The 12,056-nt window shown below is 34.6% G+C and overlaps 1 long non-coding RNA gene across 1 annotated transcript in view; it reads right to left on the bottom strand.

Annotated features, from left to right (window-relative positions):
• LOC132680151 (uncharacterized) overlaps window positions 1-8,430 on the bottom strand; it is a 68,828-nt gene extending 60,398 nt beyond the window's left edge. The window contains exon 1 of the long non-coding RNA XR_009610545.1: window positions 8,352-8,430. This is a non-coding gene — a long non-coding RNA (uncharacterized LOC132680151). The remainder of the gene's footprint in view (window positions 1-8,351) is intronic.
• Window positions 8,431-12,056: the final 3,626 nt, after the last annotated feature.

Below are 12,056 nucleotides of genomic sequence, written 5' to 3'. Positions count from 1 at the left end.
AGATTGCATTTGAGACTTTTCTTGCTTCTTGATATAGGCCTGTATTGCTACATACTTTCCTCTTATGATCGCTTTGCTACATCCCAAAGGTTTTGGATTATTGTGAATACATTTTAATTTGCTTCCACGTAGTTTTAAAATTTCTTCTTCAGTTGCCTGGTTAACCCATTTATTCTTTGGTGGAATGTTCTTTAACTGCCATGTATTTGTGCTCTTTCCAAATATTTCTTATGGTTGACTTCAAGTTTTATAGCATTGTTGTCTGAAAACATGCATGGTATAATCTCAATCTTTTTGTACTGGTTGAGGCCCGATTTTTGACACAGTATGTGATCCTTTCTGGAGAATGTTTCATGTACACTCAAAAACAATGTGTATTCTGCTTCTTTAGGGTGAAATGTTTTGACTATATCTGTTTAGACCTCGCTAAGAATTACAGGACAATATCCTTGATGAAGATGGATGAACAAATTCTCAACAAGATACTAGCAAATCAAATCCAACAGTTCATTAAAATAATTACTCACCATAAAATAATTATTCACCATGATTTATTCCAGGTCTGTGAAGGCAGTTCAATATTCACAAATCAATCAATGGTGATATTAATAAAAACACATTAATAAAAGAAAGGATAAGAAGCTTATATCCTCTCAATAGATACAGACAAAGCGTTTGACAAAATACAGCATCCTTTCTTGATAAAACCCTCAACAAAGTAGGGGTAGAGGGAACATACCTCAATATCATAAAGGCCATATATGAAAGACCCACAGGTAATATCATCCTCAATGGAGAAATGGGAGCTTTTCCTTTATGGTCAGGAAAAAAACAGTGATGTTCACTCTCACCATTGTTATTTAATATAGTACTGGAAGTCCCAGTTTCAGCAGTTAGACAATAAAGAGAAGTAAAAGACATCTAAATTGTCAAGGAAGAAGTCAAGCATTCACCATTCACAGATGCCATGAACCTCTGTTGAAAACTCAAAAGACTCCACCAAGAAATTTCTAGAACTAATACATAAATTCAACAAAGTCACAGGATACAAAATCAACATAGAGAAATCTGTTGCATTTCTATTCACCAATAATGAAGCTGCAGAAAGAGAAATCTAGGAATCAACCGGATTTCCGATTGCACCAAAAACCCTAAGATACTAGGAATAAACCTAACCACAGAGGTAAAGTATCTGTACTCTGAAAACTATAGAATATTTGTGAAAGAAATTGAAAATGGCACAAAGAAATGGAAAAACATTCCATGCTCATGGATTGGAAGGACAAATATTGTTATAAAATCTACACTACCCAAAGGAATTTACACATTTAATACAATCCCTATCAAAATACCACCAGAATTTTTCACAGAGCTAAAACAGTACTAAAATCTGTAGGGAACCAAAAAATATCCTAAATAGCCAAAGCAATCTTGAGAAAGAAAAGCAAACTTGGGGCATCACAATTTTGCACTTCAAGCTATATTACAAAGCTGTAGTCATCAAGTCTGGTACTGGAACAAAACCAGACACACAGAACAATGGGTCAGAATAGAAAACCCATAAGTGGACCTATAACTATATGGTCAACTAATCTTTGATGAAGTAGGAAAGAAGAGCCAGTGAAAAAAAGACAGTTTCTTCAACAAATGGCATTGGATAAACTGGACAGCGACCTGGAGAAGAATGAAACTGCACCACTCTCCTACACCCTACACAAAAATAAATACGAATTGGATGAAATACCTAAATGTGAGACAGGAAACCATCAAAATCCTATAGGAGAACACAGGCAGCAACCTCTTTGATACTGGCCATAGTAACTTCCTACTAGACATGTCTCCAGAAGCAAGAGAAATAAAAGAAATAATGAACTATTGGACTTTATCAAGATAAAAAAACCTTCTACATAGCAAAGGAAATAATCAACAAAACTAAAAGTCAACCTACAGAATGGGAGAAGATAGTCACAAAAGACATATCTGATAAAGGGTAAGTATTCAAAATCTATAAAGAGCTTACTTATCAAACTCAACACCCAAAAACAAATAATCCAGTTAAGAAATGGGCAGGAGATATGAATAGACATTTTTCCAAAGAAGACATCCAGATGGCTTACAGACACATGGAAAGATGCTCAACATCACTCATCATCAGGGAAATACAAATTGAAACTACAATGAGATGTCACCTCACAACTTTCAGAATGGCTGAAATTAACAAGACAGGAAATAAGGAAATAAGAGATGTTGGTGAGGATGCAGAGAAAGTGGAACTCTCTTATATTGTTGGTGGGAATATAAACTGGCACAGTCACTCTGGAAGACAGTATGGAAGTTCCTCAGAAAGTTAATAATAGAACTGCCCTATGACCCAGCCATTGCACTAGTAGCTATTTACCCAAAGGATACAAAAACACTGAATTGAAGAGACACATGCACCCCAATGTTTATAGCAGCATTATCAACAATAGCCAAATTATGGAAAGAGCCCAAATGCCCATTGACTGATGAATGGTAAGGAAGATCTGGTTTATGCATGTGTGTGTGTGTGTGTGTGTGTGTGTGTGTGTGTGTGTAGTGGGATATTACTCAGCCATCAAAAAGAATGAAATCTTGACATTTCCAACAACATGGATGGAGTTAGAGTGTATTCAGCTAAGTGAAACAAGTCAGAGAAATACCATATGATTTCAGTCATATGTGGAATTTAAGAAACAAAACAGATGAACATAGGGTAAGTGGGAAAAGAGAAGGATGCAAACCATAAGAGACTCTTAACTATAGAGTACAAACTGTGGGTTGATGGAGGGTGGTGGATGGGGGGTAGATTGGTGATGGGTATTAAGGAGGGCACTTGCTGTGATGAACATTGGGTGTTATATGTGTGTGATGAATCACTAAATTCTACTCCTGAAACAAATATTAAATTATATGTTAACTAACCAGGATTTAAATGAAAACTTGAAACAAAACAGTGAAATTTTCATAAAATGAGTAATTGCAGTCAAGCAAGAGTTTATTTGTTGATATTTATGGTCAGGTTTTACCTTATAAAGATTATAGCTCAAGGGTTCAGAAATTATATTAAGAAAGATAAAGGAAGGAAAAATATCAAATACATATAAAAAGAAATTCTCCCTATAGATGCTTTTGAGAAAAAAAGGTGATTTTTAAAGAGAAAAATATTAAATCAAATGCAGAGAATTACCTCATGTCAAAACAGAGTATGTAAATTATTTCTAGAGCATTACACCTCAAAGACCACCCAGACTAATTTTGTGTGTGTGACAGAGGGGGATTTCCTTTGATGCTAATCAAGCTTAAACTTCAGAGACTTTAATTTATGTCTCTATAAAGCTACCTAATTAAAATAAAAGAAGGTTAATGAAGGTGTGTGTATTCTTGAAGCTTCGCAAAATGTAGGCTGTTTACTAAGTGTGACTAAGGTCAAGTGTTAAAAGTCACAGTCACATGTGTTAAAAGTCATGTTTATATTTGTCAAAAGCCATGCTCATATGTCACCCCCCTTTCTTGACAATGCATCCACATGATAGGGTGTCTTCTAAGTAGGTATTTGGGTAACTTTCCTTACATCCAGCCCTCCATTAGTTAGCTCATAAGGCTCCCATTTTTAGATACATTCACAGAGTATTAAGGAGACAATTTGAACTATATGACTAGCTTATATCCCTGGCCTTGTTAATTGGTGATAAAGCTGGTATTTTGATAATTATTGTTATTTTGTATCTAGTACCTAACAGTGAACTCTTGTAAGGAGACACGGGTATGAATTAATTTCATCACAAGGGCACAGTCACCTAGGGATCAAGATGGCCCTATGCATGATGGCCCTGACTCAACTAAAGTACTATGTTTCTCCACTTTTTTGTGCCTTATTTTTAGGCAAATTGTGCAACCCCTTACTCCCAGAATAAGCTTTGCCTCTTTCCTACAACTGTTGAAGGCCTTCTCCTGTCACTATCTCACCATCTTACTTTACACTTCACTTTTTCTTTCTATCCCATCTTTAACACACCCATCTTTATCAACACATCTTTCTTAACACAACAAATATGATAGTCTCTGAGAAGTGTATTTCTCCCTTGTTTCTCGTATTACTACTTATTTACTATATTGTATACATATTCATCATTTTTAAATAGATTGTAACTTCTTTAATAGAAATATCCATGATTCACATTACTTTTCTATCTTTTTGAGACTTTTAACAGAGTAGACATTCAATAAATGTATATTGAATAGTTTTTTGATAAATTATAGGTTGCAGGTTTCTTATGTTAGGGACATAGTTGCCAAATATCTGTATTAACAGCTCTTAAAGTCACTTATGTGAGTACAGTTAAATTCACTGGCATTCATTTGGAAAATAAAAACATAAATTTTGTACCAGTGTCTGAACCTGCACATCTGTTGTCATAGTAGAAATAAATTTTCATTTGGTTTTGTAATCCTGTAATCAAAAATAACATCTTTCATGTGTTTTAAAAGAATCTCGACCACAATAATTTAAGAATATTTTACTTTCAATTCTTTAATTAAAATGCTTATTAACCATTTCTTATTTCTTTTTTTGAAATTCTTTAATATTTATTTATTTTTGAGAGAAAGACAGAGTGCAATCCAGGAGGGTCAGAGAGAGAGAGGGAGACACAGAATCTGAAGCAGGCTCCAGGCTCCAAGCTGTCAGCACAGAGCCCAACGCGGGGCTCGAACCCACAGACCGTTGAGACCATGACCTAAGCTGAAGAAGGAAGCCCAACCGACGGAGCCACCCAGCCGCCTCCCATTTTTTTTCTTATTTTACAATGCCTTTATTTTTAGTGCAATCCAGAAAAGAAAATGAATGTGACTTAATAATATAAGAATGCTTGGCTTTGGGTGGGTAAAGTTTACAGCCTTATTTTTTTAAGTCTCAGGGGATTTATAAAACTCAGAGGAGTTTAAAAAGTTGGTCTGTGAACCATGCTGACCAATCTTAAAATGTGTGATATTTTTCACCCTTGCAGGACCTTAGAAGAGCCCCTATGCCATGCTTATTAATCCTCATTTTTTTTTTATTTGCTTTTATGTTGGTAGGTAGAACCTAAAAAAACCTCACACTACCAGTAGCCTGAGAATTCCACTGGAGCATACTAAAGCAATTGTGACACAGGTGTATGTGTATGTGATCAAGTTTAAAGACATAAATCTGGGACTTTGCAATGTATAGCTCTATGAACTTTGTAATGGAGCTTCTGCTGCTGGACTTGATAGGGTAACAGCAACCATATTACCCTCTCACTTAAAACAACTTAAAAAATAAAGAAAATATATAGAACAGAATTTTTCAGATGTTAGCCCTAGGACAGAACACTTCAAATGCAATCAACCAGTTACTACCAATTTAATATATAAAATGTATATAGATGTGAATTTTTATTCCATGATCGAATAAGATCCTGCTTAGTCGTTATAGCTTTTTTAGACAAACTACGCCAAAACAGAGAAACCACAGACCAATACTTTCACAGGAACTCAGGAGAGTTTACTGATTTCATGACTCAACTAAGGATATTTTCAGAAAGATCATATAACTACACCTATTTCCACATTGAATCCTCATTTCAAATGCCTCAAATTGTCTCAACCACGTCATCACAAAAAGAGGTTTAGGAATTATTAGGAAAGATTAGCAGAACCAGTTTGTAGTGGTTCTTCACTTTAAATGTAATGGTTTTATTCTGTGATCTTCTACCCAGTGATCACGTGTGTGTGTGTGTGTGTGTGTGTGTGTGTGTGTGTGTGTGTATACACACGTGCATATGAACTCTTAGGGCTGGGGTAGGTAGCCTTACACAATCAGCACCTGAACTCATACCTGGATTTAAATATTCCCTCATTTTGTTCAGTCATGAGTGTCTTCCTTGATGTTCACTCCAACAGATTTGATGAACAAAAAGATTACATAGAATCTAGAAAACAAAATCTGGAGTAGTACATGCATCCCAATTTAACTAAATTCCAATCATAAAAGAAAATAGATACGTTTTAACATAGACTAGTGCCAAAAGGTGCTATGATCACCCCAATAGAGAACATGTATGTGCATTAAAGAAATCCAAGTAGATACAAACATTTGAAATTTCCACTTATATTTCTTTCCATGTGAGTAAATAGTATCTCCTCATTTTCATAAGTAACCAAGCTGCACTAAGAAAAAATGCATTATGATACAAAAAATTAAATGTTATTCTGTTAGGTATATCTGGCTAAAAGGTATTGAAACAGTGATAATAGCTACTACAAACTGGGAATGTTTACATTATGACTTTTTCCCTCTGTTAAATTCTGCCACAGCCATTTAAAAGTTATTTTTTATGAATTGTGAATTCTCAAAACAATTTCAGATTAACAGCACTATATGCATATACAGCAATAACAGATTCTTGGAAAATTAGAAATAACAGATACTTGGAAAATTAGAAAAGGTGGCTAATTGTGTAAAGAAAATAAGGCACTCACATTATAAAGAAAATAAGGTCTCACATTTGTTCACTGGGAAGCTTTCAACTGACAGGCTGCTGTGATCTCTCCTATCTACTCCAGCCTCTCAACAAATATCCTTGTTCAAATATCTACCCAGTAATTTTTCTATTCTCACCTTCAAGTCCTTTGCAAAACCAGATAATATGCTTGGAAACACCTATTTTCTCCTTCCACCATGCTGTTACTATTTTATCAGACGTACCCAAATTTCTTATCATTCTGGACATTTCCTAGTTTAACCAGAAAACAGACATCTGCTACCTGTAAACCATTTTGTTTGGAAAAAGATTTCACATAGCAGTTCCCTTGTCACTTCATTTCGATTAAGTGCTTTTTAGGTCCTCTCCACTAAAACATACTTTGACATAAAGCTTATTTTACTGTCTCTGTATTTGTGTCATATAGATAGATAGATAGATAGATAGATAGATAGATAGATAGATAGATAGATATAGATATAGATATAGATATAGATATATATGGCTTTTAAATATATTGTGTTTGTATGATGTTCTCTTCCTTATTTTTACTGGGTTACTAGAAGCCAGGAAACTTGTCTATAACTCAACAAATGTCCATCTCTGTCTAGTTCTCAAGAAGGTGCTCATGAAAAGTCTTTCAGTGTAGAAGAAAATCTATCAGCCTGCTACATCAGTGAAGATTGTTTCTGAACCTCCAGGAAAGCCACAGATATTCTCACAGAAAAATGCTTCCATAAGAATTTTCAGTACATTTTTAAATTAAAACAAAATAAGCCCATTGTCAAAAGGAAGCAAATTTCTTTTGGCCCAAAATGTATACTTTCCGAGGCTTACAAGTTATTTTCTGATGGATTGAATTAAAAGTATAACAGTTGCTGTCATTTATTATTGGTTAAAATGTTGAATTTAAAGATTCTATTCATAATTCCATATGGAATAGCTATCTTTTTAAATTGAAACTTGAGGGATTTTACTTGTTTTCTTTTTGTTTTTCCCCTTTGGTAGAGAATGAGGACTGGTTGCTACAGCAACAGATTTATTCTCCACGTACATTGGTACTTTCATCAGATGCTCACTCTGACACTGAGTTCTGCTTCTGAATGTCTGACTTTACAACCACAGCTAATTGCAAAACCTGTAACAATTCCAGTCTGTTGCCCTAAAGGTTAATGCAAAACTTGTAGTATTGAAGAAAATGTGGATTGCCAAAACAATTCTTAGGAAGAACAGAGCAAAACAAGTAATTACATTTTTAAGTCTTTAGTCAGAAATATTAAACTTTAGATTATCTGTAGCTGTTAGGCTTATAAAATACCTTTGGGAAGTAAGAAAAAAATGTAAGTTTTCCCTTTCTTCATTTTCTCCATCGCTCTTCAACCATGGTTCTTGAATTAGAACTAGAATATTATATTGCATTTCAATCACTTGGCTTTTCAACTGAAGAATTTAACTCCTGAACCAGGGGAGGAAGTTAAACTCGCAACGTTTGGGTTTTCTACTATATGAACCACATTTTTTATCTCTTATTGATTGTTTACTTTCTAAAAACATGGTGTGTTTGAAAGCTGCAGAATATACTTACCATATTAGAAAACAAAACTGAATATTCAAAGGTTTTGCTTTGTCAGGATTTACAAAGAGCGAAGGGGTGAAACATGTTAACCCTAAAAAGAGTTTTTGGAAATATTAATCAACAGAGCAGAAATGCAAAAAATAAAAATAAAAATTGAAAAATAAAAAAAAAATCAGCAGAAGAGGAAGTTTCTTAGAAAGAAAAGTAAAAAACCGAAAGACCTACTGCATAGGAATAAAAGGGGTAAATACCGAGCAAGTCCAGGGGATTCAATATTCAATTACTACTCCCAGCACTGTGATGATTCCATCTGTGAGAACGACTTCCAACTGGCAAACCCTCCAGGAACATCACTGTGCTTTGCCTAACTGCCATTCTGTACCAGACTCAACAGATTTATTCCAGATTTATGGGTACTGCTAGGCTCCAACTCCACCAGCCAATAATGAAACAGCAACAACACCAAAACAACGTACTTTTTAAAAAGATAAATAATTTCCTTTAATTAAGAAATCACAAGGGTCTTGCTTTCCAAAATGTCATTTGGAAGGAAATTTCAGTCTTCTACTGTTTCATTCCTCACATGTTCAACAGTACCTGCAGGGTAACTTACATGTGTTCACTTTTCTATTATCATTATCATCTGCCAGAATGACACGAATACTCCTTAAGGCCAGGTGCAGGTAATCTGTAACATCTCAACCTATTTGCTGTGAGTTTTCCATTGCATAGACCAGTCTGCATGCTTTCTTTGGCTACAGAGCCAATCTGGAGCCTAAATATTTTACATGTAAAAATGCACTCTGCAGTGTTACTTTAGAGCAGAATCTCAGAAAGTATCTAAAACTAAACCAATAACATATTGATAAAATAAATAATTTATACCCATACCAAAGATATTATTGACAAAAGGAAAAAGAAATGGCATGCATCTATATTAATTGATGTGAAATTCACACGACCTAAATGGAAGGGATTTCCATCATAAATGGTTGCTAAACATCATTTTCTATCTGGTTTATACAAATTTATTTTATAGGAAAAGATCTAGAAGGATGTTCACTAAATATTGATTTTAATTTTTGAGCATTGGCCCATTTTTATCTTTTTAGGTAACATCTTCCATTTTTTAAATTTATCACCTTTTTAGGGACCCCAGGGTGGCTCAGTCAGTTATGTGTCTGATTTGATTTCAGCTCAGGTCATGACCTCATAGTGGTGAGATTGAGCCCTGTGTTGGGCTCTCCACTCAACCTGGAACCCGCTTGGGATTCTGTCTCACCCTCTCTCTCTCTGCCCCTTCCCCCCTCTCAGTAAATAAATATTTCAAAAATATATTAAAATTTATTGTCTTTTAAATAGCTTCCAAAAACTTAGAAAATATGCAGTGAATTACTGTCAAAACTAAAGGGGGCGCCTGGGTGGCTCAGTTGGTTAAGCATCCGACTTCGGCTCAGGTCATGATCTCACAGTCCGTGAGTTCGAGCCCTGCGTCAGGCTCTGTGCTGACAGCTCAGACCCTGGGGCCTGCTTCACATTCTGTGTCTCCCTCTCTCTCTGACCCTTCCCTGCTCATGCTCTGTCTCTGTCTCAAAACTAAATAAACATTAAAAAAAAAAATTAAAAAAAAAAACTAAAGATACCAATCTTTTATTTATACTTCTGTCCCTTAAATTTTCTGGAGTACATAAAATTACACAATGTTTGTAAATGTTATTGTCATTGTTTTATCACCTTCTCATATTATAATAAAACATGTTAAATGTGAAACCTCACACGTATTATCTAGTGATATAGAATACTAGTTACACAAGTGATATTCAGTAGGTCTTCTTAGACCGAATATAGGGTAATGTTCATTTTCTGTGGTTGCAGTAACAAACTGCCACATACCCTGTGGCTTAAAACAACAGAAATTTATTCTCTCACAGTTCTGGAGGGCAGAATATCAACATCAGGCTGTTGGGCACTATAGGGGAGATTCTGCTACTTGCCTCTTCTAATTTCTATGGCTGGTGAGTATTTGTTGACCTGAGACCACATCACTCCAATCTCTTACCTCCATCTACATCACCTCCTCTCCTGGTGTCTCTCTCAAAACTCTCTCTGCCTCTAAGGATACATGTGATTCATTTACATATCACTTGATAACCCTAATTTCTCCTCTCAATGTCCTTAATTTATATATTTATATACACACATATATATATATATATATATATATATATATGCATACATGTACATACACACACACACACACACACACACAAACACACACACACACACATATATATATATATATATATATATATATATATATATATATATATATATAATTTAATCATGTTTTTTGCTATGCGAAATATATTCACTCTTTTCAGAGATTTGATGTGGACATCTTTTAGGGGAGCTAAGTTTTGGCCTACCACAGAGGGGAAACAGTGAATTTGGCCTTCTTATCTGGTGTAAGGGCCTCTAGGAGTGTTTCCCTTTCCTGGACTATTTTCTACTCTGAAGTAGTATCATGCTTCATTATTTTCATACATTTCTGTTAATTACACCAACATACTATATTCTTATTGTTGGAGGGGTGAAGTCAACACTGATTTTGTAGCAAAACAAAGCTCTTTTCCTTTACCTAGAGTTCATGTAACCACTAAAGGAGTAAAAACAAATCTTGTGTTGTTGAAAAGCCAATAACACAATTGTTAGAGTATTTCTTTGGCAAAGCCCTTGACTTTTTAAAGTTGTATGACACAGAACTTCTTCAGGTGATCAGATTTAAGTGGTAAAATTTTAAAATTCAAGCTATTTATAATTTTCAAATAGTGTTTGAGAAAATATATTAAAGCAGCTTTCTCACAATATTTCAATCAAACTATTTCTGGTTTTGCTTATTAGTTCGTTTAAAATTTCCTCTTATAATGCACAAAATGATTTGAATAAAATCCTATTACTTTTTATTGCAATTAGAATTTTCTTATTCTTAGACTCATTGAATCAAAGGATATATCCAGTGAAAATAAGAATGCTACTCAATTTTGGGGTGTCTGGGTGGCTTAGTCAGTTGAGTGTCTGACTTTTGATCTTGAGGTCATGAAATTGAGCCCCACCAATGGGCTCCATGCTGGGCATGGAGCCTGCTTGGGATTCTCTCTCTCTCCCTCTCTCTCAGTCCCTCCCCCAATTGTTCTCTTTCACAATAAATAAACTTTAAAAAAAAGAACACTACTCAATTTTGAATAGAATTGAAATAGAATAGAATTTATAATAACATACTTTCACGGAAGGGATGATAAGTTTAATACTATAACCAAAATTCCATTATTGATTCAAGAAAGATTCTGAAGATTAAATAAAAATAGTAATCTAAATACCTCACTATAATCTTTCATCACATTCTCCATCATCATACCGAGAGCTTTTACAAGAAATATAAATCACAACTATTTTTACTTCTTTTCCTCCTTATCAGTGTCACCTGTCACTTTAAATATTTGAAAAGTTATTTTCACTACACAGTTACTATGTGTTGTTTATGGGTGGTTGGAGGATTTCAACCATGTCTCGCATATCAGAATATACTTGTTTTCCTTAGGTATATCAAATTTTATCATGAGTGGGTTGGGAATGCTTTGCAACTATATTCTTGTTTGAGAAAAACTGACCTGTGAAATAAACAGGAACTCAGAGTCACTATATATTATTAAGATAAACCCACAGTTTGGAAAGTGCTCAATTTTTGAGAAAAGTGAAGAACAAAATCAATCAGGAGAAATAATTTTCCCACACCTATACATAACTGTCACTTTAAATCTGCTTTATCAAAGAAATACCCCTGTATTATTTTCTGTGAGCTTCCTGACAAGAGTCTGTGCCTTGTCTCACATAAATCAATCAGTGCAACTATGTGACAATGCATGGTGTCCTCCTTTCTAATGAGAGGATTTATGTGC

This window comes from Panthera onca, chromosome A1, assembly GCF_046562875.1.
Source record: "Panthera onca isolate mPanOnc1 chromosome A1, mPanOnc1 haplotype 2, whole genome shotgun sequence".
NCBI classification, from domain to species: domain Eukaryota; kingdom Metazoa; phylum Chordata; class Mammalia; order Carnivora; family Felidae; genus Panthera; species Panthera onca.
Note: the sequence above shows the minus strand (reverse complement) of the source record. Positions and strands in the feature narration are given on the sequence as shown.